Raw genomic sequence first — 23,748 nt, 5'->3', positions numbered from 1 at the left:
TTTCGTTAGCAGCAACACATTTTTTAAGTATTTTGAAAATTTCAAAACTTTCATATAAGTAGATGTTAGTACTTGTATGAAACTTTGTCAGTGTCTGTTAGCTACGCTTAGTGGTTTTGTATGGCTGACCAAAGTTTTCATACGTTTAAGTGTTTTTAGCTTGCATTTCGTTAGCAGCAACACATTTTTTAAGTATTTTGAAAATTTCAAAACTTTCATATAAGTAGATGTTAGTACTTGTATGAAACTTTGTCAGTGTCTGTTAGCTTCGCTTAGTGGTTTTGTATGGCTGACCAAAGTTTTCATACGTTTAAGTGTTTTTAGCTTGCATTTCGTTAGCAGCAACACATTTTTTAAGTATTTTGAAAATTTCAAAACTTTCATATAAGTAGATGTTAGTACTTGTATGAAACTTTGTCAGTGTCTGTTAGCTTCGCTTAGTGGTTTTGTATGGCTGACCAAAGTCGTTTAAGTGTTTTTAGCTTGCATTTCGATAGTAGCAACACATTTTTGAAGTATTTTGAAAATTTCAAAACTTTCATATAAGTAGATGTTAGTACTTGTATGAAACTTTGTCAGTGCCTGTTAGCTTCGCTTAGTGGTTTTGTATGGCTGACCAAAGTTTTCATACGTTTAAGTGTTTTTAGCTTGCATTTCGATAGTAGCAACACATTTTTGAAGTATTTTGAAAATTTCAAAACTTTCATATAAATAGATGTTAGTACTTGTATGAAACTTTGTCAGTGTCTGTTAGCTTCGCTTAGTGGTTTTGTATGGCTGACCAAAGTTTTCATACGTTTAAGTGTTTTTAGCTTGCATTTCGTTAGCAGCAACACATTTTTTAAGTATTTTGAAAATTTCAAAACTTTCATATAAGTAGATGTTAGTACTTGTATGAAACTTTGTCAGTGTCTGTTAGCTTCGCTTAGTGGTTTTGTATGGCTGACCAAAGTTTTCATACGTTTAAGTGTTTTTAGCTTGCATTTCGTTAGCAGCAACACATTTTTTAAGTATTTTGAAAATTTCAAAACTTTCATATAAGTAGATGTTAGTACTTGTATGAAACTTTGTCAGTGCCTGTTAGCTTCGCTTAGTGGTTTTGTATGGCTGACCAAAGTTTTCATACGTTTAAGTGTTTTTAGCTTGCATTTCGATAGTAGCAACACATTTTAGAAGTATTTTGAAAATTTCAAAACTTTCATATAAGTAGATGTTAGTACTTGTATGAAACTTTGTCAGTGTCTGTTAGCTTCGCTTAGTGGTTTTGTATGGCTGACCAAAGTTTTCATATGTTTAAGTGTTTTTAGCTTGCATTTCGTTAGCAGCAACACATTTTTTAAGTATTTTGAAAATTTCAAAACTTTCATATAAGTAGATGTTAGTACTTGTATGAAACTTTGTCAGTGTCTGTTAGCTTCGCTTAGTGGTTTTGTATGGCTGACCAAAGTTTTCATACGTTTAAGTGTTTTAAGCTTGCATTTCGATAGTAGCAACACATTTTTTAAGTATTTTGAAAATTTCAAAACTTTCATATAAGTAGATGTTAGTACTTGTATGAAACTTTGTCAGTGTCTGTTAGCTACGCTTAGTGGTTTTGTATGGCTGACCAAAGTTTTCATACGTTTATTAAAATTGTTTTCTGACTCGCTCACCTCACATGACGAAAAATGTATGAAGATACAAACTTTCATACAACTACAAGATACAAACTTTCATACAAGTAGAAACTTTCATACAAGTACAAACTTCCAAACAAGTACAAAGTTTCATACAAGTAAAAACTTTCATACAAGTACAAACTGTACTTGTATGGAAGTTTGTACTTGTATGAAACTTTGTCAGTGTTTGTTAGCTTCGCTTAGTGGTTTTGTATGGCTGACCAAAGTTTTCATACGTTTAAGTGTTTTTAGCTTGCATTTCGTTAGCAGCAACACATTTTTTAAGTATTTTGAAAATTTCAAAACTTTCATATAAGTAGATGTTAGTACTTGTATGAAACTTTGTCAGTGTCTGTTAGCTTCGCTTAGTGGTTTTGTATGGCTGACCAAAGTTTTCATACGTTTAAGTGTTTTTAGCTTGCACTTCGTTAGCAGCAACACATTTTTAAGTATTTTGAAAATTTCAAAACTTTCATATAAGTAGATGTTAGTACTTGTATGAAACTTTGTCAGTGTCTGTTAGCTTCGCTTAGTGGTTTTGTATGGCTGACCAAAGTTTTCATACGTTTAAGTGTTTTTAGCTTGCATTTCGTTAGCAGCAACACATTTTTTAAGTATTTTGAAAATTTCAAAACTCTCATATAAGTAGATGTTAGTACTTGTATGAAACTTTGTCAGTGTCTGTTAGCTACGCTTAGTGGTTTTGTATGGCTGACCAAAGTTTTCATACGTTTAAGTGTTTTTAGCTTGCATTTCTTTAGCAGCAACACATTTTTTAAGTATTTTGAAAATTTCAAAACTTTCATATAAGTAGATGTTAGTACTTGTATGAAACTTTGTCAGTGTCTGTTAGCTTCGCTTAGTGGTTTTGTATGGCTGACCAAAGTTTTCATACGTTTAAGTGTTTTTAGCTTGCACTTCGTTAGCAGCAACACATTTTTTAAGTATTTTGAAAATTTCAAAACTTTCATATAAGTAGATGTTAGTACTTGTATGAAACTTTGTCAGTGTCTGTTAGCTTCGCTTAGTGGTTTTGTGTGGCTGACCAAAGTTTTCATACGTTTAAGTGTTTTTAGCTTGCATTTCGTTAGCAGCAACACATTTTTTAAGTATTTTGAAAATTTCAAAACTTTCATATAACTAGATGTTAGTACTTGTATGAAACTTTGTCAGTGTCTGTTAGCTACGCTTAGTGGTTTTGTATGGCTGACAAAAGTTTTCATACGTTTAAGTGTTTTTAGCTTGCATTTCGTTAGCAGCAACACATTTTTTAAGTATTTTGAAAATTTCAAAACTTTCATATAAGTAGATGTTAGTACTTGTATGAAACTTTGTCAGTGTCTGTTAGCTACGCTTAGTGGTTTTGTATGGCTGACCAAAGTTTTCATACGTTTAAGTGTTTTTAGCTTGCATTTCGATAGTAGCAACACATTTTTGAAGTATTTTAAAAATTTCAAAACTTTCATATAAGTAGATGTTAGTACTTGTATGAAACTTTGTCAGCGTCTGTTAGCTACGCTTAGTGGTTTTATATGGCTGACCAAAGTTTTCATACGTTTCTTAAAATTGTTTTCTGACCCGCTCACCTCACATGACGAAAAATGTATGAAGATACAAACTTGCATACAAGTACAAGATACAAACTTTCATACAAGTACAAAGTTTCATACAAGTAGAAACTTTCATACAAGTACAAACTTCCATACAAGTACAAAGTTTCATACAAGTAGAAACTTTCATACAAGTACAAACTTCCATACAAGTACAAAGTTTCATACAAGTAGAAACTTTCATACAAGTACAAACTTCCATACAAGTACAAAGTTTCATACAAGTAGAAACTTTCATACAAGTACAAACTTCCATACAAGTACAAAGTTTCATACAAGTAGAAAAAAGTTTCATACAAGTACAAACTTCCATACAAGTACAAAGTTTCATACAAGTAGAAAAAAGTTTCATACAAGTACAAACTTCCATACAAGTACAAAGTTTCATACAAGTAGAAAAAAGTTTCATACAAGTACTTGTATTTATAATATAATTTTCATACATTTTTATATGTGCGCGGCCTCAGTGCAATGCTAGTTTGCACTTCGTTAGTCGCAACACATTACAAAAGTATTTTGAAACTTTTAAAACTTTCATATATATACTTTCATATATATATGTTATGTTCGGACCTGTTAAGTTTTCTTGTGTTGAGTCTGATAGTGCCCTTCCGTCAATTCCTTTAAGTTTCAGCTTTGCAACCATACTTCCCCCGGAGTCCAAAAGCTTTGGTTTCCCGGGAAGCGACTGAGAGAGCCGTAGCTACACCCAATCGCTAGCTCTAACTTTCGTTCTTAGTTTTTATAGAGGATTTGTCGCACCTAACAAACGCCTCTTTATATATAATTTTCATACATTTTTATATGTGCGCGGCCTCAGTGCAATGCTAGTTTGCACTTCGTTAGTCGCAACACATTTTAAAAGTTAGTTAACGAGGCATTTGGCGATCTTAAGGGAGTCATAATTACTCCCGCCACCGTTTACCCGCGCTTACTTTAATTTGGACACCGTAACATTACGTTCGGTTCATCCCACAGCGCCAGTTCTGCTTACCAAAAGTCGCCCCCCACTGGGCACATTATATCATATAACTTCAACCTTCATATCAAAAAAGGTGAGGTTCTTACCCATTTAAAGTTTTTAGTTGTAGATGACCATACGATCTGCATGTTTATCTAGAGTTCAACCAATATAACAATCTATAAAGATCGCTTGGTTTTAGTCTAATAAAAGCACACGTTCCATAAGGTCCGTGTTTATATTATTGCATGTATTAGCTCTAGAATTACCACAGTTATCCAACTAACTGTTAATGATCGATCTATGGAACCATAACTGATGCCTTTTGCGGTTTCACTTTTAATTCGTGTGTACTTAGACATGCATGGCTTAATCTTTGAGGCAAGCATATAACTACTGGCAGGATCAACCAGAATTATATTTAAAAAATATAATAAAAATTATATTTTTTGTGTTTAATGTAAATAATATTACTCTGCATATGCAAACAATTTAAATAATGAAAGTGAACAAGTTATATATATATGAGCTTCGCTAATATATTTTGTGTAAGCGGCCTAGGTAAGGAAAACCTCACTTACTTTCATTGGTCGCTTAAAACACATCTGTATAAATATATCGACTTTATTAGCCCAAATATAATAAAGTTCAGCTAACAAAATTTTTGTTACTTTATTTGTGCTGTGCTTCATTGTAATATTTCATTTACATTTTTCTCTTTGTAAATAATACTACCGTACAAGCAACAATTTAAATAATGAAAGTGAGCAAGTTATATATATATGAGCTTCGCTAATATATTTTGTGTAAGCGGCCTAGGTAAGGAAAACCTCACTTACTTTCATTGGTCGCTTAAAACACATCTGTATAAATATATCGACTTTATTAGCCCAAATATAATAAAGTTCAACTAACAAAATTTTAGTTGCTTTATTTGTACATTATTATAATATTTCATTTACATATTTCTCTTTGTAAATAATACTACCGTACAAGCAACAATTTAAATAATGAAAGTGAACAAGTTATATATATATGAGCTTCGCTAATATATTTTGTGTAAGCGGCCTAGGTAAGGAAAACCTCACTTACTTTCATTGGTCGCTTAAAACACATCTGTATAAATATATCGACTTTATTAGCCCAAATATAATAAAGTTCAGCTAACAAAATTTTTGTTGCTTTATTTGTGCTGTGCTTCATTGTAATATTTCATTTACATTTTTCTCTTTGTAAATAATACTACCGTACAAGCAACAATTTAAATAATGAAAGTGAGCAAGTTATATATATATGAGCTTCGCTAATATATTTTGTGTAAGCGGCCTAGGTAAGGAAAACCTCACTTACTTTCATTGGTCGCTTAAAACACATCTGTATAAACATATCGACTTTATTAGCCCAAATATAATAAAGTTCAACTAACAAAATTTTAGTTGCTTTATTTGTACATTATTATAATATTTCATTTACATATTTCTCTTTGTAAATAATACTACCGTACAAGCAACAATTTAAATAATGAAAGTGAACAAGTTATATATATATGAGCTTCGCTAATATATTTTGTGTAAGCGGCCTAGGTAAGGAAAACCTCACTTACTTTCATTGGTCGCTTAAAACACATCTGTATAAATATATCGACTTTATTAGCCCAAATATAATAAAGTTCAGCTAACAAAATTTTTGTTGCTTTATTTGTGCTGTGCTTCATTGTAATATTTCATTTACATTTTTCTCTTTGTAAATAATACTACCGTACAAGCACCAATTTAAATAATGAAAGTGAACAAGTTATATATATATGAGCTTCGCTAATATATTTTGTGTAAGCGGCCTAGGTAAGGAAAACCTCACTTACTTTCGTTGGTGGCTTAAAACACATCTGTATAAATATATCGACTTTATTAGCCCAAATATAATAAAGTTCAACTAACAAAATTTTAGTTGCTTTATTTGTACTTTATTGTCGTTGTAGATGGCACCATACGATCTGCATGTTATCTAGAGTTCAACCAATATAACGATCTATAAAGATCGCTTGGTTTTAGCCTAATAAAAGCACACGTTCCATAAGGTCCGTGTTTATATTGTTGCATGTATTAGCTCTAGAATTACCACAGTTATCCAAGTAACTGTTAACGATCGATCTATGGAACCATAACTGATATAATGAGCCTTTTGCGGTTTCACTTTTAATTCGTGTGTACTTAGACATGCATGGCTTAATCTTTGAGACAAGCATATAACTACTGGCAGGATCAACCAGAATTATATTTAAAAAATATAATAAAAATTATATTTTTTGTGCTTAATGTAAATAATATTACTCTGCATATGCAAACAATTTAAATAATGTAAGTGAACAAGTTATATATATATGAGCTTCGTTAATATATTTTGTGTAAGCGGCCTAGGTAAGGAAAACCTCACTTACTTTCGTTGGTCGCTTAAAACACATCTGTATAAATATATCGACTTTATTAGCCCAAATATAATAAAGTTCAGCTAACAAAATTTTTGTTGCTTTATTTGTGCTGTGCTTCATTGTAATATTTCATTTACATTTTTCTCTTTGTGAATAATACTACCGTACAAGCAGCAATTTAAATAATGAAAGTGAACAAGTTATATATATATGAGCTTCGCTAATATATTTTGTGTAATCGGCCTAGGTAAGGAAAACCTCACTTAATTTCGTTGGTCGCTTAAAACACATCTGTGTAAATATATCGACTTTATTAGCCCAAATATAATAAAGTTCAGCTAACAAAATTTTAGGTGCTTTATTTGTACTTTATTGTAGTTGTAGATGGCACCATACGAACTGCATGTTATCTAGAGTTCAACCAATATAACGATCTATAAAGATCGATTGGTTTTAGCTTAATAAAAGCACACGTTCCATAAGGTCCGTGTTTATATTGTTGCATGTATTAGCTCTAGAATTACCACAGTTATCCAAGTAACTGTTAACGATCGATCTATGGAACCATAACTGATATAATGAGCCTTTTGCGGTTTCACTTTTAATTCGTGTGTACTTAGACATGCATGGCTTAATCTTTGAGACAAGCATATAACTACTGGCAGGATCAACCAGAATTATATTTAAAAAATATAATAAAAATTATATTTTTTGTGTTTAATGTAAATAATATTACTCTGCATATGCAAACAATTTAAATAATGAAAGTGAACAAGTTATATATATATGAGCTTCGTTAATATATTTTGTGTAAGCGGCCTAGGTAAGGAAAACCTCACTTACTTTCGTTGGTCGCTTAAAACACATCTGTATAAATATATCGACTTTATTAGCCCAAATATAATAAAGTTCAGCTAACAAAATTTTTGTTGCTTTATTTGTGCTGTGCTTCATTGTAATATTTCATTTACATTTTTCTCTTTGTAAATAATACTACCGTACAAGCAACAATTTAAATAATGAAAGTGAACAAGTTATATATATATGAGCTTCGCTAATATATCTTGTGTAAGCGGGCTAGGTAAGGAAAACCTCACTTACTTTCGTTGGTCGCTTAAAACACATCTGTATAAATATATCGACTTTATTAGCCCAAATATAATAAAGTTCAGCTAACAAAATTTTAGTTGCTTTATTTTTACTTTATTGTAGTAGATTACAAGTTAATTTTTTCGCTTTATCTGTTTTATTTAGCCACTTTAATATCCTTTGCTAAATAAATATTTCTCTTCAATCCATATCACATTTGGATTTATATAATAATTATTATTTTTTTATTTGCTACTGTTGTTGTTGTTGTAGCAATGCTCGCCCCACCTAATTGCCGCGACCGATCACAAATTGTCATCAATATCATCTAACGGGAGTCCAAGGAAACTTGCCGTTTCAACAGGGGTAGACCATAAGGAAAGGGGTGTTAGAGGCGTTGGTTCCACATTACAATTCAAGAGATGGTTGGTGTCATGTGGGGACACATTGCAAGCAGGGCATACATTTTGTATGTCGGGGTTGATTCTGGATAGGTAAGAGTTTAACTTGTTACAGTATCCAGAACGAAGTTGAGCAAGAGTGACACGCGTTTCACTGGGGAGTATGCGTTCCTCTTCTGCGAGTTCTGGATATTTTTCTTCAAGTACTGGATTCACCGGGCAATTCCCGACATAAAGGTCCGACGCCTGTCTATGGAGTTCACCAAGGACCTGCTTGTGTTTTTCCGTCGCATACGGCTGGGTTCTCAGGTGCCGTATTTCCTCAAAATGCTTACGGAGATGACTCCTTAGGCCCCTAGGCGGTGCTCGTTCGTCAATCAGATGTCTGTTGGGATGCCCAGGTTTCTGGGTATTCAACAGAAACTGTTTGGTCAGCATCTCCTATTTGCTACTATTTTTCTCCTCCTCCTTTGTAGCAGAAGATTTATTAGAAAGTCGATCAAAATCTTCTGCTTTATAAGAAGATGATGCAAATATAATAAAATGATATTTATTATTTTGATTTATTTCATCATCTGTTTATTATTTTTATAGATGATACCAAAACAACAATAAAATGGGTAAATTTTATGTGTTCGAATCATTAAGCAAAGGTTATGCTTCAGTGGATCGCAGTATGGTAGCTGCTCTACCACTTACAACACCTTGCCCATTACTATAGTCGTTCACAAACGATTATTCTAGGCATTGCCATTGTATTAAATAATGTTTTTATATATATAACTAGCGCGACATACGGGCGATATTTGAATCCTCCCGCATTTGCTTTGTTATAAAATAACATTACATTGCAATTGTTCCATATTTATAATATAATTTTCATACATTTTTATATGTGCGCGGCCTCAGTGCAATGCTAGTTTGCACTTCGTTAGTCGCAACACATTTTAAAAGTATTTTGAAAATTTTAAAACTTTCATATATGTTATGTTCGGACCTTGTAAGTTTTATTGTGTTGAGTCAAATTATGCCGCAGGCTCCACTCCTGGTGGTGCCCTTCCGTCAATTCCTTTAAGTTTCAGCTTTGCAACCATACTTCCCCCGGAGTCCAAAAGCTTTGGTTTCCCGGAAAGCGACTGAGAGAGCCGTAGCTACACCCAATCGCTAGCTCTAACTTTCGTTCTTAGTTTTTATAGAGGATTTGTCGCACCTAACAAACGCCTCTTTATATATAATTTTCATACATTTTTATATGTGCGCGGCCTCAGTGCAATGCTAGTTTGCACTTCGTTAGTCGCAACACATTTTAAAAGTTAGATAACGAGGCATTTGGCGATCTTAAGAGAGTCATAATTACTCCCGCCACCGTTTACGCGCCCTTACTTTAATTTGGGCACCGTAACATTACGTTTGGTTCATCCCACAGCGCCAGTTCTGCTTACCAAAAGTCGCCCACTGGGCACATTATATCATAACCTCATCCCTCATATCAAGAAAGGTGAGGTTCTTACCCATTTAAAGTTTGAGAATAGGTTAAGGATCGTTTCGACCCTAAGGCCTCTAATCATTCGCTTTACTAGATTGGTCTTTCGCCCCTATACTCAATTCTGACAATCGATTTGCACATCAGAACTGTTTCGGTCTTCCATCAGGGTTTCCCCTGACTTCACCCTGATCAAGTATAGTTCACTTTTGCAATTCCACTACGAAACTTTCATACATGCATCATTTTTATAGAGGACTTGCCTTTTTATGTTGCATATTAAAAGTGTTTTTAGCTTGCATTTCGCTGGTTGCACAATTTTTCGAAGTATTTTGAAAATTTTAAAACTTTCATATAAGTACTAGGTTAGTACTTGTATGAAACTTTTTCAGCCTAAAAATTGAGACTTTGTTTAGAATATGAAAACCATTAATATGATCAACATTTTCTAATTTAACTAACAGGCAGTTATGGTTAGTTATCAAATATCAACATTGCATGTATTAATATTTGAGTTAAAAACTCAAATTTGCTTATTTGGCATAGTGTCTGTTAGTCTGGCATAGTGTCTACAAGCATGGCTTAGTAGTTTTGTATGGCTGAACAAAGTTTTCATACGTTAGTTAAAATTGTTTTCTGACTCGCTCACCTCACATGACGAAAAATGTATGAAGAAAAAGTTTCATACAAGTACAAACTTCCATAAGTACAAAGTTTCATACAAGTAGAAAAAAGTTTCATACAAGTACAAACTTCCATACAGGTACAAAGTTTCATACAAGTAGGAAAAAGTTTCATACAAGTACAAACTTCCATACAAGTACAAAGTTTCATACAAGAAGAAAAAAGTTTCATACAAGTACAAACTTCCATACAAGTACAAAGTTTCATACAAGCAGAAAAAAGTTTCATACAAGTACAAACTTTCATACAAGTACAAAGTTTCATACAAGTAGAAAAAAGTTTCATACAAGTACAAACTTCCATACAAGTACAAAGTTTCATACAAGTAGAAAAAAGTTTCATACAAGTACAAACTTCCATGCAAGTACAAAGTTTCATACAAGTAGTAAAAAGTTTCATACAAGTACAAACTTCCATACAAGTACAAAGTTTCATACAAGTAGAAAAAAGTTTCATACAAGTACAAACTTCCATACAAGTACAAAGTTTCATACAAGTAGAAAAAAGTTTCATACAAGTACAAACTTCCATACAAGTACAAAGTTTCATACAAGTAGAAAAAAGTTTCATACAAGTACAAACTTCCGTACAAGTACAAAGTTTCATACAAATAGAAAAAAGTTTCATACAAGTACAAACTTCCATACAAGTACAAAGTTTCATACAAGTAGAAAAAAGTTTTATACAAGTACAAACTTCCATACAAGTACAAAGTTTCATACAAGTAGAAAAAAGTTTCATACAAGTACAAACTTCCATACAAGTACAAAGTTTCATACAAGTAGAAAAAAGTTTCATACAAGTACAAACTTCCATACAAGTACAAAGTTTCATACAAGTAGAAAAAGTTTCATACAAGTACAAACTTCCATACAAGTACAAAGTTTCATACAAGTAGAAAAAAGTTTCATACAAGTACAAACTTCCATACACGTACAAAGTTTCATACAAGTAGAAAAAAGTTTCATACAAGTACAAACTTCCGTACAAGTACAAAGTTTCATACAAGTAGAAAAAAGTTTCATAGAAGTACAAACTTCCATACAAGTACAGGGTTTCATACAAGTAGAAAAAAGTTTCATACAAGTACAAACTTCCATACAAGTACAAAGTTTCATACAAGTAGAAAAAAGTTGCATACAAGTACAAACTTCCATACAAGTACAAAGTTTCATACAAGTAGAACAAAGTTTCATACAAGTACAAACTTCCATACAAGTACAAAGTTTCATACAAGTAGAAAAAAGTTTTATACAAGTACAAACTTCCATACAAGTACAAAGTTTCATACAAGTAGAAAAAAGTTTCATACAAGTACAAACTTCCATAAAAGTACAAAGTTTCATACAAGTAGAAAAAAGTTTCATACAAATACAAACTTCCATACAAGTACAAAGTTTCATACAAGTGGAAAAAGGTTTCATACAAGTACAAACTTCCATACAAGTACAAAGTTTCATACAAGTAGAAAAAAGTTTCATACAAATACAAACTTCCATACAAGTACAAAGTTTCATACAAGTAGAAAAAGTTTCATACAAGTACAAACTTCCATACAAGTACAAAGTTTCATACAAGTAGAAAAAAGTGTCATACAAGTACAAACTTCCATACAAGTACAAAGTTTCATACAAATAGAAAAAATTTCATACAAGTACAAACTTCCATACAAGTACAAAGTTTCATACAAGTAGAAAATGTTTCATACAAGTACAAACTTCCATACAAGTACAAAGTTTCATTCAAGTAGAAAAAAGTTTCATACAAGTACAAACTTCCATACAAGTACAAAGTTTCATACAAGTAGAAAAAAGTTTCATACAAGTACAAACTTCCATACAAGTACAAAGTTTCATACAAGTAGAAAAAAGTTTCATACAAGTACAAACTTCCATACAAGTACAAAGTTTCATACAAGTAGAAAAAAGTTTCATACAAGTACAAACTTCCATACAAGTACAAAGTTTCATACAAGTAGAAAATTTTCATACAAGTACAAACTTCCATACAAGTACAAAGTTTCATACAAGTGGAAAAAAGTTTCATACAAGTACAAACTTCCATACAAGTACAAAGTTTCATACAAGTAGAAAAAAGTTTAATACAAGTACAAACTTCCATATAAGTACAAAGTTTCATACAAGTAGAAAAAAGTTTCATACAAGTACAAACTTCCATACAAGTACAAAGTTTCATACAAGTGGAAAAAAGTTTCATACAAGTACAAACTTCCATACAAGTACAAAGTTTCATACAAGTAGAAAAAAGTTTCATACAAATACAAACTTCCATACAAGTACAAAGCTTCATACAAGTAGAAAAAGTTTCATACAAGTACAAACTTCCATACAAGTACAAAGTCTCATACAAGTAGAAAAAAGTGTCATACAAGTACAAACTTCCATACAAGTACAAAGTTTCATACAAATAGAAAAAATTTCATACAAGTACAAACTTCCATACAAGTACAAAGTTTCATACAAGTAGAAAATGTTTCATACAAGTACAAACTTCCATACAAGTACAAAGTTTCATACAAGTAGAAAAAAGTTTCATACAAGTACAAATTTCCATACAAGTACAAAGTTTCATACAAGTAGAAAAAAGTTTCATACAAGTAAAAACTTCCATACAAGTACAAAGTTTCATACAAGTAGAAAAAAGTTTCATACAAGTACAAACTTCCATACAAGTACAAAGTTTCATACAAGTAGAAAAAAGTTTCATACAAGTACAAACTTCCATACAAGTACAAAGTTTCATACAAGTAGAAAAAAGTTTCATACAAGTACAAACTTCCATACAAGTACAAAGTTTCATACAAGTAGAAAAAATGTTTATACAAGTACAAACTTCCATACAAGTACAAAGTTTCATACAAGTAGAAAAAAGTTTCATACAAGTACGCTTGCAAACCTCACATGACCAAAAATGTATGAAAAATACAAGTTTTATAATGTGTTGAATTTTTACCAATAGTACCATGTTGGTTTCTTTAGTAAACTAACTAGGCAATATCATCGAAAATATGGTAAATTGTCCATATTGAATTTTTCATATATTTTCTGTCATGTGAGGTGATAATTTAATATTTTTATACTTATATGAAGATTTTCCTTTGTACTTATATTAATAAAAATGTTCAATATAACAAAAACAACAACACCAAAACCAACAACAACAACAACAACAAAGTATTAAAAAGTTTCATACAAGTACAAACTTTCACACAAGTACAAAGTTTCATACAAGTAGAAAAAATTTTCATACAAGTACAAACTTCCATACAAGTACAAAGTTTCATACAAGTAGAAAAAAGTTTCATACAAGTACAAACTTCCATACAAGTACAAAGTTTCATACAAGTAGAAAAAAGTTTCATACAAGTACAAACTTCCATACAAGTACAAAGTTTCATACAAGTAGAAAAAAGTTTCATACAAGTACAAACTTCCATACAAGTACAAAGTTTCATACAAGTAGAAAAAAGTTTCATACAAGTACAAACTTCCATAAGTACAAAGTTTCATACAAGTAGAAAACAGTTTCATACAAGTACAAACTTCCATACAAGTACAAAGTTTCATACAAGTAGAAAAAAGTTTCATACAAGTACAAACTTCCATACAAGTACAAAGTTTCATAAAAGTAGAAAAAAGTTTCATACAAGTACAAACTTCGATACAAGTACAAAGTTTCATACAAGTAGAAAAAAGTTTCATACAAGTACAAACTTCCATACAAGTACAAAGTTTCATACAAGTAGAAAAAATTTCATACAATTACAAAGTTTCATACAATTGGAAAAAAGTTTCATACAAGTACAAACTTCCATAAGTACAAAGTTTCATACAAGTAGAAAAAAGTTTCATACAAGTACAAACTTCCATACAAGTACAAAGTTTCATACAAGTAGAAAAAAGTTTCATACAAGTACAAACTTCCATACAAGTACAAAGTTTCATACAAGTAGAAAAAAGTTTCATACAAGTACAACCTTCCATACAAGTACAAAGTTTCATACAAGTAGAAAAAAGTTTCATACAAGTACAAACTTCCATACAAGTACAAAGTTTCATACAAGTAGAAAAAAGTTTCATACAAGAACAAACTTTCATACAAGTACAAAGTTTCATACAAGTACAAACTTCCATACAAATACAAAGTTTCATACAAGTAGAAAAAAGTTTCATACAAGTACAAACTTCCATACAAGTACAAAGTTTCATACAAGTAGAAACTTTCATACAAGTACAAACTTCCATACAAGTACAAAGTTTCATACAAGTAGAAAAAATTTTCATACAAGTATTAAAAAGTTTCATACAAGTATATTTCTCTTCAATCCATATCCCATTTGGATTTATATAATAAATATTATAATTTTATAATATAATTATTTGCTACAATTTTTCTCCTCCTCATTTGTAGCAGAAGAGATGATGCAAATATAATAAAATTATATTTATTATTTTGCTTTATTTCATCTCATTTATGACAAGTTAATTTTTTCGCTTTATCTTTTTTTTATTTAGCAACTTGAATATCCTTTGCTAAATAAATAATATTTCTCTTAAATCCATCCGATTTGGATTTATATAATAATTATTATTATTTTATAATATAATTATTTGCTACTATTTTTCTCCTCCTCCTTTGTAACAGAGAAGATTTATTATTATCTGCTTTATATAAGAAAAATGATGCAAATATAATAAAATGATATTTATTATTTTGCTTTATTTCATCTATATATTATTGATTAAAGATGATAACATCAAAACAGTAATAAATTGGAAAATTAATTCCAATAAATTGTTTTCGAATCATCAAGCAAAGGTTAAGCTTCAGTGGATCGCAATATGGCAGCTGCTCTACCACTTACAACAACTTGCCCGTTACCAAAGTCGTTTACAATTGATTCTAGTCATTGTCATTGTATTAAATAATGTTTTTATATATAACTAGCGCGTCATAGGGGTGATATTTGAATCCTCCCGCATTTGCTATGTTATAAATAACATTGGCATCACATATATTCATTTTGTCGTTTATAAATAAAATTTATAAATTTTAAATGATTTAAAGAAGCCATACAATGCAATTGCCCCATATTTATCATTGCAGTCCAGCACGGATACAACCTTAGAGGCGTTCAGGCATAATCCAACGGACGTAGCATCATAGCACTGTTCGCTCGAACAAGTATTGTACCATTGGTCCGTACCTGCGGTTCCTCTCGTATTACGCAGGAATGCTGTCGCAATAATATTTTGTCATTAGTAGGGTAAAACTAACCTGTCTCACGACGGTCTAAACCCAGCTCACTTAATACCATAAGATATATAAATATATCCTTAATATGGCTAGGCAATGATACACGTTCCACTTAATCAAGTAAGTAAGGAAACAATAAGAGTAGTGGTATTTCATTGACGATAAATAACCGAAATTATATATCTCCCACTTATACTACCCCTCTTATGTCTCCTTACACTGCCAGACTAGAGTCAAGCTCAACAGGGTCTTCTTTTCCCGCTAATTATTCCAAGCCCGTTCCCTTGGCTGTGGTTTCGCTAGATAATAGATAGGGACAGTGGGAATCTCGTGAATCCATTCATGCGCGTCACTAATTAGATGATGAGGCATTTGGCTACCTTAAGAGAGTCAGTTACTCCCGCGGTTTTCCCGCGCTTACTTGAATTTCTTCACTTTGACATTCAGAGCACTGGGCAGAAATCACATTGTGTCAACACCCGCTAGGGCCATCACAATGCTTTGTTTTAATTAGACAGTCGGATTCGCCAAGTCCGTGCCAGTTCTGAATTGATTGTTAATTGATAATCGTTATAATTTAAAAGAATATATAACACTTAATAAAAAATTTATATAACTTTAAAAATTTTAGCAAGAAAGTTCCACAATTGGCTACGTAACTACTATCCGGGGAACAAAAACCGAAGTTTTCTATTTACCCAGAACGAGTACATAAAACCATGATATTGCTTCCCAATCAAGCCCGATTATCTCAATCTTCAGAGCCAATACTTATCCCGAAGTTACGGATCTAATTTGCCGACTTCCCTTACCTACATTATTCTATCGACTAGAGACTCTTCACCTTGGAGACCAGCTGCGGATATCGGTATGGCCTGTTGAGAAGTTTGCGTGACCCCACCATAAATTTTCAAGGTCCGAGGAGAAAATATCGACACAACAGTAAATGTCATGCTCTTCTAGTCCATCTACCATATCTCTCTTCGAAAGACTTCCATGGTAGTACGACTATAAAACAGAAAAGAAAACTCTTCCGATATCTCTCGACGGCTTCTTTATGGTCGTTCCTGTTGCCAGGATGAGCACAAGGCCCATTTTTAATAACAAACGGATACTCAACAGGTTACGGAATTGGAACCGTATTCCCTTTCGTTCAAAATTATTCAAGTGTTACAATTTTACTATATATATATATATATATATATATATTTTTTTTTGTAATTTAAACATGAAAATTTTCGGCTTTCGCCTTGAATTTAGGACCGACTAACTCGTGATCAACCACTGTTCACACGAAACCCTTCTCCACTTCAGTCCTCCAAGGTCTCATTCGATTATTTGCTACTACCACCAAGATCTGTACCAATGGCGGCTCCATGCAGGCTTACGCCAAACACTTCTATGCACACCATTGTACCCTCCTACTCACTAAAGTTTCAAAATTTATAATTCAATCGAAATTGTATTATAAATCATCTACTTTAGCGGTAATGTATATGTATACAACTTAAGCGCCATCCATTTTAAGGGCTAGTTGCTTCGGCAGGTGAGTTGTTACACACTCCTTAGCGGATTACGACTTCCATGTCCACCGTCCTGCTGTTTTAAGCAACCAACGCCTTTCATGGTATCTGCATGAGTTGTTAATTTGGGCACCGTAACATTACGTTTGGTTCATCCCACAGCGCCAGTTCTGCTTACCAAAAGTGGCCCACTGGGCACATTATATCATAACCTCAACCTTCATATCAAGAAAGGTGAGGTTCTTACCCATTTAAAGTTTGAGAATAGGTTAAGATCGTTTCGACCCTAAGGCTTCGGAGGGAACCAGCTACTAGATGGTTCGATTGGTCTTTCGCCCCTATACTCAATTCTGACAATCGATTTGCGCGTCAGAACTGTTTCGGTCTTCCATCAGGGTTTCCCCTGACTTCAACCTGATCAAGTATAGTTCACCATCTTTCGGGTCACAGGATATATGCTCAAGGTACGCTCCAATTAGAGGTATAAATAATAATAAATTATTATTATACATAATTATATAGAACGCCCCGGGATTGAATTAATAGACTATAATTAAAATAGACTAAAAATTAATCCCATATTTTAAGTTAAGTTAATTATGCCATTAGGTTTATATAAAATAACCCAATGACTTGCACATATGTTAGACTCCTTGGTCCGTGTTTCAAGACGGGTCCCGAAGGTATCCTGAATCTTTCGCATTGTAAATCATATAAATGCATACAATAAATATTAAAATCAATGATTTTAAAATTATTGTAAAATTCATAAATGAATTTTAGCATTATATATAATAAATCTATCAACACTTTATCAAATCATTAGGTATTTATTTAATTTTAATAAGCTATAAAGCAAATTAATTAAAATAAACTTAAAGCCAATGATCTTTTGATAAAGAATTTATATGTTAATAGATTACAATGTCCTTATATGAAAAAAATGCACACAATTTTTATAATATTAATAATCTAATATTATATATATAATGATGAATTTTTCATAAAGGATATTCAGGTTGATCGGGCTCAACCTCTAAGCAGTTTCACGTACTATTTAACTCTCTATTCAGAGTTCTTTTCAACTTTCCCTCACGGTACTTGTTTACTATCGGTCTCATGGTTATATTTAGTTTTAGATGGAGTTTACCACCCACTTAGTGCTGCACTATCAAGCAACACGACTCTTTGGAAATATCTTTCTAGTAATCATTAACGTTATACGGGCCTGGCACCCTCTATGGGTAAATGGCCTCATTTAAGAAGGACTTAAATTGCTAATTTCTTATACTAGATATTAAGATATTCCATAGACTGCATCTCACATTTGCTTACCAGAGTGACTTAGTGCTGAACTGTTTTCTTTTCGCTCGCCGCTACTAAGAAAATCCTTCTTAGTTTCTTTTCCTCCCCTCATTAATATGCTTAAATTCAGGGGGTAATCCCATATGAGTTGGGGTTGTATAATTTTTTTTTTTTTTTTTATATATATATATATAAACAAATATTTTTCTTTTAAATCCATTAAGACTTAAAAATCTTTTCATCCTTGATAAAAATTTTTCATTTTTATACACACACATTGATATTAAAATAAATATTATTATAATTTGTTTTATTAAATAAAGGAGCAATTCTAGAATAAAAATTTTTATTTTAAGCTAGACGTTCCCCAATATAAACAAAATTATTATTTATATAATATAATGTATGTTTGTTTGTTTATTTTTGCTTTAAGGAATACTAAAATTTTTTTCTTAATTTTGAGGATTTCTTGAAAATATATTTTTATTATATATATTTTAATTTGACTATTCATATTATGGATTATGTATATCCAATAATATACCATTTGCTTTAAAATCTTTCAATTAAAAATTAAAAGATCAAGCAACTTATTTAGCATAGTCTTACAACCCTCAACCATATGTAGTCCAAGCAGCACTTTAAAATAAATTAAAGTACGTAACAGCATGGACTGCAATATGCGTTCGAAATGTCGATGTTCATGTGTACTGCAGTTCACACGATGACGCACAGTTTGCTGCGTTCTTCATCGACCCATGAGCCAAGTGATCCACCGCTTAGAGTTTTAAATTTTTGTTTTTTAATTGTACGTCAATTTTTTTTTAAATTTTCATATTTATTGAAACATCAATAAATAATCCAATTTTTACCCAAACATTTTTCAGTTGCGTATGCCTTAGTTTACAAAAACAATTTTTACATTGTTAATGCAAACAAATTAACTTATCCTTTATTTATTTTTAAATAAATCGTAAGTACAACCATATAATGTTTATATAGGGTATTATTTTTACCCAAACATTTTTCAGTTGCGTATGTCTTAGTTTACAAAAACAATTTTTACATTGTTAATGCACACAAATTAACTTATCCTTTATTTATTTTTAAATAAATCGTAAGTACAACCATATAATGTTTATATAGGGTATTATTTTTACCCAAACATTTTTCAGTTGCGTATGTCTTAGTTTACAAAAACAATTTTTACATTGTTAATGCAAACAAATTAACTTATCCTTTATTTATTTTTAAATAAATCGTAGGTACAACCATATAATGTTTATATAGGGTATTATATACAAAAATAGAAAAATTACAAATAATGAAAGAGAACAATAATATAAGATTGAACTTGTATATATATTTTGTGTCTGCGGCCTAGGTAAGGAAACCTCACTTACTTTCGTTGGTCGCTTAAAAAACACATATGTATAAATATATACACTTTATAAGCCCAATATAATTATATTCAACTAACAAAATTTGAACATTTTCTTTTTGTTTTTATAAATATCATACCACTGCACATGCAACAATTCAAATAATGAAAGTGAACAAGTTATATATATATGAGCTTCGCTAATATATTTTGTGTAAGCGGCCTAGGTAAGGAAAACCTCACTTACTTTCGTTGGTCCTCTAAAACACATCTGTATAAATATATCGACTTTATTAGCCCAAATATAATAAAGTTCAGCTAACAAAATTTTTGCTGCTTTACCTGTGTAATTGTAGTAAGTATTTATTTTATATATTATTATTATAATATAATATTTAAGAACATTTTGTTCTTTCCTTCCGTCAATTCCTTTAACTGCATAATAATATGCAACAATTTAGTTGCTTTTTATTATGGCTTTATTTAAATATATTGTGCCGCGGCCTAGGCAAGTATTTTACTTGCTTTCATTGGTCGCTTAAAACACATATATATATTGTTTCATCCCCATTTAAGTTTTCATATTTTAGAACATTTTGTTCTTTCCTTCCGTCAATTCCTTTAACTGCATATGCAACAATTTAGTTCCTTTTTATTATGCTTTATTTAAATATATTGTGCCGGCCTAGGTCGCTTAAAACACATATATATATATTGTTTCATAACCCATTTAAGTTTTCATATTTTAGAACATTTTGTTCTTTCCTTCCGTCAATTCCTTTAACTGCATATGCAACAATTTAGTTGCTTTTTATTATGCTTTATTTAAATATATTGTGCCGCGGCCTAGGTCGCTTAAAACACATATGTATTTTTTAGAACATTTTGTTCTCTGTAAATAATATATACTACTGCACATGACTTTTAATGTACTTTTATTGTAGTATTATTATTATTGTTGTTTTTTTTTGTGTGTTTTTCGTTTTTATTTTCGGATTGGAACACAATAATGATCCTTCTGCAGGTTCACCTACGGAAACCTTGTTACGACTTCTACTTCCTCTAAATAATCAAGTTCGGTCAACTTCTGCATATCAACCGTGACACACTAGGCGTCACAGCGATCACGTCCGGAGACCTCACTAAATAATTCAATCGGTAGTAGCGACGGGCGGTGTGTAAGTTAACACCACACACATTCAAACTTCACAAACATTCACATAGTGGGTTGCCTGCATTCTCTAAGTCACATCGCAGCACACGAGAATGCGATAAATGCTGACTAAGCATATTCACATCATGGGAACATTACTGGTGATATGATATCAACAACATAAGCCACCTGCATTCTTCACTCCAGTTACAAAAGCGCATGCATATGAAATAAATGCTGATGCCTCACTACCGCTCCGTGGGAACATAGTTCACACTGCCAGTACTGCGCATACCTTAGCTTCATATTTCTATACGAGCATCCAACAAACGTCAACCGCGCGTCACCAGCGGATGGGAACATTGGCAGTGATACGATACCACTGCAACATATGAAAATACCAACAACGATGCGACGCCGCTGCAATTGGGCCGTCGTTAAGAATTAATAAAAAGCCATACTAATATAGTTTTAAGTTCAGTTGAAGTTCAGTTGTATTTCAGTTGTATCTTGCTCATGTAAAAGTAATAAAGTGAAAAACACCGGCATAAGCCGCAAAAAAATAATTTTTTTTAAGTTTTAAACCCACAACGGGTTAACTGGCGCCCAACGGCCCAGTCGCGAGTTAAAAGGCCCTAAAGTAGTGCCCCGCGAATTTAACGCTCCAAAAGGCCCTAAAGCAGTGCCTCGCAAACAGATTCGCGGAAAACTCATCGCGACAACGGGAATCCACAAGTGAATAGCTTCAGTAGAAGAAAGTCACGCACCCACGCAGAGTGCGCATCGAGGGAACCAGAGTAGCAGAGAATTTCTATAACTATCGAGAAAAGATGCAAAAAGGACCAAAAACCCTCTACGCCGTGGGACTAATGTAAGAAATAATTAAATTAGAGTAATATATAGTTAACCAATAAAGATAGAACTAAGTTAAGTGAAGTGAAAGTGAAAGTGAACTGCTATCGTTAAACAATTTTTGTTTTTACTAACTTGCGAGGTCGGTAAGCGAATGAGAAAAATGGCTCAGAATAATATACTTAGGCCTCCACTCCTAAATACAGGAGCAACAGCTGCCTCAACAGCACCTGCAAACCTTTCCCCTCCCCAAGTCGTAACAACGACCGAGGAATTTAGGGAAGTTGTAAGAAGCACCCTAGCCGAAATCCTTCAGACCGACGCTTCAGTCCTGACTAGAATCAGTGCTCAACCCCCTTTGCTAACTGATCAGACAATTGACGAGAGGTTCAGAAATAGCATTTCCGACATGGACAAAATCCCTGACGTCGTCCGTTCCCTAAGAGAGTTCAGCGGAAACCCTATTGAGTTCAGTAGTTGGAAGAAGAGCGTAGAAAGAGTACTAAAAATTTACGAACCCAGTGTAGGTACTCCAAGGTATTTTGGTATCCTGAACATTATCAGAAACAAAATTATCGGTGGTGCAGATGCCGCGCTCGAAGCATACAACACCCCGCTCAATTGGAAGGCAATTTCGCGTTGTCTTACAACGCACTACGCCGACAAGAGGGATCTCAGCACCCTCGAGTACCAAATGACCTGTCTCATCCAAGGACGGAAGTCGGTACAGGAGTTCTACGCAGAAGTTTACAAGCACCTATCTCTCATCCTCAATAAAATTTCCTGTATGGAAATTAACGACGAAGCAATGCGTGTACTCACCAATACATATCGCGATAAAGCACTAGATACCTTCGTAAGAGGATTATCAGGTGACCTCTCCAGGCTCCTCGGCATGAAAGAACCTGCAGACTTACCCGAAGCATTACATTTATGCACTAAATTAGAAAACCAAAACTTTAGGTCCATACATGCTAACAACCAATATAGCTTTCCGAAGATACTGAGTTCACCTTCAACCCCATTCGACACCCACCAAAAACCTTCTATTCCCGCAAGGAAGTTCCAACACGGAAATCATCCCTTCTACCCACAGCTCGCCCACATACCTCAACCAACCCCTCCCATGATACAGTTCCCCCCACAGTTCCAGCATACCTCATATCAACAACCCATATACCAACAACACATATACCGACAGCCCTATCCTCAGTACTACTATGGGCAAGGTGTACCTCCTGGTAGACCTCTTAACAATAAACCACCTCCAAGACCAACTCAGCCAAAGCCGCCGGTACCAATGGAAGTAGACCAGTCGCTGAAAACGAGGAATGTTAACTACATCAACAGACCTAACGACAACAATGATACGTCGAAACGACCACCGCCCACGCAATCCCATCAACATATTAGGAATTTCCCGAACAAAGTCCAACGTGTAAACCATATTTCCCCAACCCTCGATTCCACCACAACCGACTCTGGCCAATACGAAGGCGACACCAACACATACGATCCGGAGAGCGAGGAACAATCATGGCAGGACTACTACAACACTTACGAACAACAGGAGCACCAGTATCGCCAAGACGACGCAAACCAATACGTGGACGTTCATTTTTTAGATTAACTCCCTCATCGCTTCCTTACTTTGAATGTAAAACAAGCGATGGCAGAATACTTAAATTCCTTATCGACACTGGTTCAAACAAAAATTACATTCAGCCCGCGTTAGTTACAAACCCTAAACCAAATGACAGCGTGTTCTTTGCAAACTCCGTAGGCGGAAAAATAAGTGTATCACATCATACCGAACTTAACCTTTTTGGCCTTAGAGATAAAAAGCTAAAGTTCTTTATCCTACCAACCCTGAAATCCTTTCACGCCATAATTGGCAACGACAGCTTAAAACAACTCAAAGCTGTTATTTACACCTCTAACGA

General features: G+C 32.9%; 1 non-coding gene and 1 pseudogene across 1 annotated transcript; both read right to left on the bottom strand.

Moving 5' to 3' along the window:
* Positions 1–15,135: 15,135 nt before the first annotated feature.
* On the bottom strand, positions 15,136–18,576 carry LOC137235569 (large subunit ribosomal RNA; annotated as a pseudogene).
* A 451-nt stretch (positions 18,577–19,027) lies between these two features.
* LOC137235575 (5.8S ribosomal RNA) lies at positions 19,028–19,206 on the bottom strand. The gene has a single exon (XR_010947990.1). It is a non-coding gene; the product is annotated as a 5.8S ribosomal RNA (ribosomal RNA).
* Positions 19,207–23,748: the final 4,542 nt, after the last annotated feature.

The sequence above is a fragment of the Eurosta solidaginis genome, chromosome X, assembly GCF_040869045.1.
Source record: "Eurosta solidaginis isolate ZX-2024a chromosome X, ASM4086904v1, whole genome shotgun sequence".
Lineage (NCBI taxonomy): Eukaryota > Metazoa > Arthropoda > Insecta > Diptera > Tephritidae > Eurosta > Eurosta solidaginis.
Note: the sequence above shows the minus strand (reverse complement) of the source record. Positions and strands in the feature narration are given on the sequence as shown.